The following is a 7994-nucleotide window of genomic DNA, read 5'->3' on the forward strand; positions in this document are numbered from 1 at the left end:
CAGTGTTATCATTTCAGCTTTAGATCTGCAGCTGGTCCCTTCTGAGTCTTGGCACATTTCCTTATCTTCTGAGTTTATAGATCTGCTTTGATGAATTGACCCAATTCAATATAAACATCACAAGTGTTATCCAGCAATTCCTGTTTTTGTTTGAGCATAACTTTGATGGTGACTAGTGGCATTAAAGAATTCCATTTTCTTCTCAAAGCAACGCACACCAAAAACCCTCACTGCCATTGATGTTCAGTATGTTCAGTGTTAACATTATTTATTACATGGTAGTACTGTTTAGTTCTGTCCTGAATTTCCTTGTCACCAATTGTAGCCATCCATTAGAGGGCATTGTTGTACCATTCATAATTTATTCATGCTGTGGAAATCATTTTGAGGTTTTCAGTTGGAACAACAAAAATATTAGATACACGAAAGATAAGTTTTTTCCTTAAACAAAATCAATTGAAGATTCATTTAAAGAAAGATTACTTGGGCTGAATCACGCATTTTCTTAGTCAAATCCAAGTTGCATTGAGATTTTGGGAGGGATTTCTACTGCAAAGCCAAATATTTCTTTTGGATAACACCATAAGACATAGCAGCAGAATTAGGCCATTCGTCCCATCGAGTCTTCTCCATCATTCAATCATGGCTGGTATGTTTCTCAATCCCATTCTCTTGCCTTCTCCCCACAACCCGTGATCTTCTTACTGATCAAGAGCCTACCCATCTCTGTCTTAAATATACTCAATAACTTGGCCTCCACAGCCTTCTGTGACAATGAGTTCTACAGATGCATCACACTGAGTGAAGAAATTGTTCCTCATTTCATTCCTAAGGATCGTCCCTTCACTCTGAGCTATACCCTCTGGCCCTAATCTCTCATACTAGTGAAAACATCGTCTTCAAGCCCACTCTATTCTGGCTTCTCAGTATACAGTAAGTTTCAATGAGAACCCCTGTCATCCTTCTAAACTCCATCAAGTACAGACATAGAATCCTCACCTGCTCCTCATATGACAAGCCCTTCATCCCCGTGATCATTCTTGTAAGCCTCCTCTGAAAGCTGTCCAAAGCCAGCACAACCTTCCTTAGATATGGGGCTTAAAACTGCTCACAACATTCCATATGTGATCTGAATGAGCCTGATACAGCTTCAGCAGTATATTTCTGTTCTTGCATTCAAACCCTATAGAAATGAATACTAACATTGCATTTGTCTTGTTAACTGCCAACTGAACCTGCAGGTTAACTTAAAAAGGATCCTGAACCAGTACTCCTAAGTCCCTTTGTGTTTCACATTTCCAAATTTTTCCCCATTTAGAAAATAGTCTATGCCTCTATTTTTCCACCAAAGTACATAACCCTCCACTTTCCCCTATTGTATTCCAAACATCACTTCTTTGCCCTCTCTCCCACCTCCTCAACATTATCTTTGTGTCATCTGCAAACTTAGCAATGCCCTCAATTCCTTTGTCTAGTTTGTTAATGTATACCACGAATAGATGACCTTCCCTTAATGAGGCTGTGCTGGCTCTGCCTTATTTTACCATGCATTTTCTAGTGCTTCACAATCTCCTCTTTAGAAATGAACTCTAGAATTTTACCAATGACTGAGGTCAAACTAACTGGCCCATGGTTTTCTGTCTTCTGCCTCCCTCTCTTCTTAAACATGTGTGTTACCTTCGTCATTTTTCAGTCCTCTAGGAACCTCCTTGACTCCAGTGATTCCTGAAAGATCACCACCAATGCCTCTTCAATATCATCAGCTATTTCCTTCAGAACTCTAGGGTTTAGTCCATCTCGACCAAATGATTTATCCTCTTTTAGGCCTTTCAGCTTCCCCAGCACCTTCTCCTTAGTGATGGCCACGACACTTACCTCGGCCCTCGACACTTGTTGAAGTTCTGGAATGCTGCTGTTATGTTCCACCATGAAAACAAAGCACCTATTCAGTTCCTCTGCCACTTCTTTGTTCCCTATTACTACTTCTCCAGCCTCTTTTTCCAGTGGTGCAATATCCATTCTTGCTTCTCTTGCATCTTTTAGATATCTAAAATAACTCTTGCAATCTTCTTTTGTATTATTAGCATGCTTACTCTCATATATCATCTTCTCTCCCATTATTGCTCTTTTTATTTGTTCCCTGCTGGTTTTTAATTGCTTCCAAATTCTTTGGTTTCCCACTGGTATTCACCACATTTGTGTGTTTTCTCTTACTTTTATGCTGTCCCTGACTTCCCTTGTCAGATCTGATTGTCTTGTCCTACTCTAAATATATTTCTTCTTCTTTGGAATGAATTTCACTTGCCACATATTGCAGAAATAACTATCCACCTTGCCCCATGATGCCTGAATCTAGCCTCATTTTGCCATGCACTGTTCCTGTAACAACTTGCCATTCACCAGTATCGACAAAGACGCCAGAATACCCTGTCTCTGCACCATTCTTTGTGGACCTAGAACAGTGCTAGCAAACTGGCATTGTGCCTCACTGGCAATGAAACCCCATTGCTCAGGGCACATAGCTGTTGTGGCTTTCATTCCCTCAAACATCCATGCTGCCTGAACTCTGGCATTGTACCTTGGTGATGTTCACTCTGCTCCCCTACAGTCCCCTTTTGGAAGCCAGGATTTTGCTCAGTGCCATTAATTTCCCGCTTGCATCATTCTGCCATTCCCTCTGATGCATTTCACATGCTTCTCCCATTCACCCTTAGTTTGTTCCCATCATTATCTTTGTCCCCACCTCTGCTTTGACCCCCTCCCCCAACAATGATTAACTCTTCCATTCCTTTTGGTAGTCATCGGCCTACTGCCCTTGCAGACCCTCCTTGCACCTTCCTGAAGGATCAGCAGATCGACACCCAGGACTGTATTGACCTTAGATCTCTGATCAACTTCAATGAGCAGCTCCGAAACCTGACTGATGAGACCCTGACCATTGTGTTTGCAGCTTCCAAATGACTGTATGTGATTGCTCAAACTTCTTGTGATGGCCTTGCAGGACTGACACTGCCCACGGCCAGACTCAGGTTAGACAGATTCCCTTACCATGAACATTCTAAGTGGACAATTAACAGTGTTCAAGCCTCTGAACTGTGCAAGGACCATGCATGTGAATGATCGCACTGGGATCCCTGAATGACAGCAGCCCCAGATCTTGACTGGACTGAAGACTACACCCAACCATTTAATTGAATGAACTGCACAGGCAGCAGGCGCATGCTGCAGGTGACACTTTGGCTGCTCAGTGTGACATACAATAAGATGTACCCACACATCCCCCTCTAGTGCCAATATCCATGGGTATGGGGTGCATGGGACCTACGCTCATTGAGTGTTCCCTGAATTGTTAATGCCCTGTGTCCAACATGGAGGTTGCTTAGAGCAAGGGGTGAACTGAAGTTGCAAAGTACTCACTCTGATTCCCATTTCAGGATTTCTTGCTCTCCTGCTCATTTCATCCATTTTGTGAGATAGGAAGCTGAATATTAATGAGGCAATTTGAAGAATTAACAAGGCATTGAATAAGCAATAATTCTCCTCAATTGGCAATTTGTCACTACCAAGAGAGAAACTCACCTCACCGCTTGTCAAAGACATGAAAGATGAAGTGAGTTGCTCCTGATGTTGAGATGGGCTTTGTTGGATCTCTGGTTTGACTCTGCCATAAATCTCACCAAAGCTCTATGGCACTCAGACCCCTATAAAACTCCACTCTTTGGTCTTACTAACTATAAACTACAGTGATAAAACTACATCCTTTGATATAACACATGAAGTAATTTTGATAAATTGCTTACATCATAGAAAAATTGTGTAGAATTTAATGCACCCCGCAACAGCAAGTTTGGAGATTAAGTCATTTCCATCGTCGCCTTCAGTCTCCACCTGATTAAGGTCAAGTCCAGAAAGCTTGAGGATGGATTTCCTGTCATATTGAGAACATTGACTTGGCAATTAATATCCATCCAAGGGCCTGATCATGCTGTCACTGCTAGTTGACCAGCTCCAGGCAGGGGAACTGACATGTGAGGTGACTTAAAAGCCACATTCTAATGGGTTAGCTTGGGGCTTATGGAGCAAACCCTTGCTCAAAGGCATTGGGAAGGGTGTCCCATTGACAGCCAACCACTTGTCTTGTCTCTTGAACCCCACCGCCCTGACCAGTGACCCTGACCAATACTATTCCTCTGTCAGGTATTTGTGACCTGTGTCCATCTTCAATCCTAGGCCTCTAGTAGATGTTTACTGGTGACGGTCGTCATTGCTGGCTGAGCTGGTGGGCAATGGAGAGGCTTCCTTTGATTAGCTGGCTGCTTGTGACTGAAAGGTGGGGTATCAGTCAATGGGGTTCTAAATCCCGAGGAAGACCTAACATTTGCCAATAAGTACCTGACGGGCTCTTTGTTCTAGCTGACCTTTCCCAGCGGAACAATGGGAGATTCCCACCAGTTCTCCAGCCAGTAGGTAAAATCTCTTGCCAACAAATTAAATTCCACAGATTGGAAACTGTTGGGGAGGCTCAAAAACAGAATGAAATTTTCAGCAACAGCATCAAACTGGGCCATGCAGCTTTCTGTGAACACCCAAAGATTCTGTACAACTGAAACAAATAAAAGTACTTGGAAGCGGGAGCAGGGCCTCACCACATAAAATAACAAACAGCATCCATGCACAGAGGTTACAAACTGGCAATTTTTACTGCTGTAATTTCAAGCAAATTAACATCTGTGATTGTAGTTATGGTAACTGTACCTTTTTTATTAGCTCGATAAATGAACAGCGCTTATGCCATTTTTCCAGATTGTTGGGTTGTCGATTTTACATATGTGCAATTACATTTTTATTTTGGCAGGAACTTTGTGATGATGAGAATTGGATCTTAAGTAGCAGTGATAGTAGAGGAAATTATTTATTATCTATTGCGAAAATTAGCTGAATGCAGTAAATACCATTGTGATGAGTGAAACCAGCACAAACTTTATGCTACTCCTGCAGTTGGGAAAGGAGTTGTACTAACAAAGGTAGTATTTATTCTCCAGCCACACATTCTCTGTATTGGAATGTGGGTTACACTGACAAGGTTACAGATCTGCTCCTCGGATGCTGCCTGACCTGCTGTGCTTTTCCAGCACCACTCTAATATATACACATTTTTACATGGATCATACTTAGATGCTCTGAGGGCATTAAAGTCAAATGCAAGGAGTCAAAGTGAATGGCACCGATTGAGTTATACTTTACAATGTCCAAAAGGTTTGATGGACATATAGACTACAGTGGTTCAAGAAGGAAGCTCATCACCACTTTCTCAAGGACAACAATAATTGGGCAATAAATGCTGGGCCATCCAGCAGCACCCACAGCCCATTAGTCAATAAAAGAAACATGTCTAGACAAAGGTAAAAATCACAAACATGAGGTTATAGTCCAACAGGTTTATTTGGAAGCACTACCTTTCAGAGCGCTGCTCCTTCATCAGGTGGTTGTGAAGCAGGGCCATAACACACAGAACTTAAAGCAAAAGATTATAGTGTCATGCAACTGAAATGATATATTTAACAAACCTAGATTGTTGCTAAGTCTTTCATCTTTTAGAATGGGTTGCAGGTTTCAGTTCATTAATATGTGAATCCCAGAGCTTCTTTTAACTCACATTCTCAAGACAACTTAAGGTTTTATAAAAAAACGGTGGCTTCTCAGCTCAGACAATGCATAAAAGGTGTGACGTCAGAATTTGTCTGAAAACCAAATTGAGTCAGATTGGTTCTATTTCCAAAGTGGAATTTGCAAAATATTACATGGATTGACTGCCTGCATTGACTGCCTACAGGCTGTGCATTTTTGAGTAAAATAGAATGTATCTGCAAATATAATTCTGTAAAGACAAATTCTCCCCATAGACTGATATGTGTGCTCATGCAGGAGAGAGAGAGAGTGTGTGCATGTGAGTATTTGTGTGTGCATGAGAGTGCACGTGAGGAAGTATGTATTTACGTGTGTGCCAGCTTAGTAAAGTGTATGTGTGAGTGTGATAAGCCTGGGAGAGGGTGCATGCATGGATGTGAGTGTGGGGGGTATATCTGTGTGTGTCTGAGAGTGTGTGTATGAAAAAGGGTCTGCATGAGGTGTGAATATGTAAGAGTGTGTGTGTATGTGTGCTTGTGTGTGTGTATGTGAGAGAGAGAGTGTATAGTATAGTGGGGTCACCTAGGAGAAAGTGAGGACTGCAGATGCTTGAGATCAGAGCTGAAAAATGTGTTGCTGGAAAAGCGCAGCAGGTCAGGCAGCATCCAAGCAGCAGGAGAATCGACGTTTTGAGCATAAGCCCTTCTTCAGGAGTGATATGAACCCAAGGTCCCAGTTGAGACCTTCCTCATGGGACCAAACTTAGCTATCAGCCTCTGCTCGGCCACTCTGCAGTGTTGCATACCCCTACGTCTGCCTTGGAGAATGGTCATTCGAAGATCTGAGGCCAAATGTCCCCAGCCACTGAAACATTCCCTAACTGGGGATACACAATACCCCTGCCTGGCAATTGTTGCGCGGTGTCCATTCCTCCGTTGTCCATTTTCCATTCAACTACTAATTCTACCATAAATAATTGATTCTAGAAGCTTTTCCACTGTTTCATTTAAACAGAATGGTCTGTAACCCTTACAGTGTTCCTTGATCAAAATGGTAATGTTTGGTATTCTCCAGTCCGCTGGTATTTCCTCTGTGTCTAGAAAAATCTAAACAATTATGTCTAATACCTCAATAATTTTCAATCACAGCATAAATATCCTATTCACCACACCTCAGCAGTGGAGAGAGATGAACTGCGTGAGATCTTCAATGACATCAGCAGCAGCAGTGAGGAGGATGAAGATGAAGGTGATCGCCATGATGACGAGAACCTAAACATCATGGATTCAGAGGATGACTTGGCCCGTCGCTTGCAACAGAAACTCGAAGAAACTGATGCTCAAATGCAACCAAAGCAAGAATCAAACCAAATGGTTGTGCAGTTCCAGGATGAGATTGAAAAACTGAGAGAGACATTACAGTTAACCCAGGAGAAGAGAAAACGACAGGAGGACCTTATTATGAAGGTGGAGAATTTGGCATTGAAGAATCGTCTGCAGGCTGTGGTTGATGAGATCAAACAACAGGAGGAGAAGGAGAAACTACAGTTGGCTTCTTTACAGTCACAGCTTGACAACCTGCTGAATAAATGAAGGACTGCTCACCGACTCTTTTAACAGGGACAGTGCCACAGTGTGTGGGGTGCAAGCAACCTGCTTGACCAGACATGTCAAAAATCAGAATCAGCATTGCAAACCATTTGTAGCTTGTACATAAATGTAAAAAAAAATTAAAAAAATAAATATCCTATTCAATACTCCCTCCTTATCAATTTTGAACCTTCTAAAGACAAAACTCCCTCCTTTATCACCGTGGAGAAAGTGAGGACTGTAGATGCTGGAGATCAGAATTGAAGATTGTGGTGCTGGACAAGCACAGCAAGTCAGGCAGCATCCGAGGATCAGGAGAATCGATGTTTTGGGCATATGCCCTACAATCCTGATAAAGGACTTCTGCCTTTTACTTCAAACCAGTCCTCTATTAATTGAAATTTCTACCCCAGGAGAAAAGATCCTGATTATTCATTCCATCCGTGCCTCCCATAATTTTGAAGACTTCTGTCAGGTCGCCCCTCAATTTTTGATGTTTATGTGAAAACAAGCCAAGTTTGTCCAATCTCTCATAGAGTCATAGAGTCATAGAGATGTACAGCATGAAAACTGACCCTTCGGTCCAACCTGTCCATGCTGACCAGATATCCCAACCCAATCTAGTCCCACCTGCCAGCCCCCGGCCGATATCCCTCCAAACCCTTCGTATTCATATACCCATCCAAATGCCTCTTAAATGTTGCAATTGTATCAGCCTCACCACTTCCTCTGGCAGCTCATTCCATACATGTACCACCCTCTGTGTGAAAAAGTTGC

This window comes from Chiloscyllium plagiosum, chromosome 3 (genome assembly GCF_004010195.1).
Source record: "Chiloscyllium plagiosum isolate BGI_BamShark_2017 chromosome 3, ASM401019v2, whole genome shotgun sequence".
NCBI lineage: Eukaryota > Metazoa > Chordata > Chondrichthyes > Orectolobiformes > Hemiscylliidae > Chiloscyllium > Chiloscyllium plagiosum.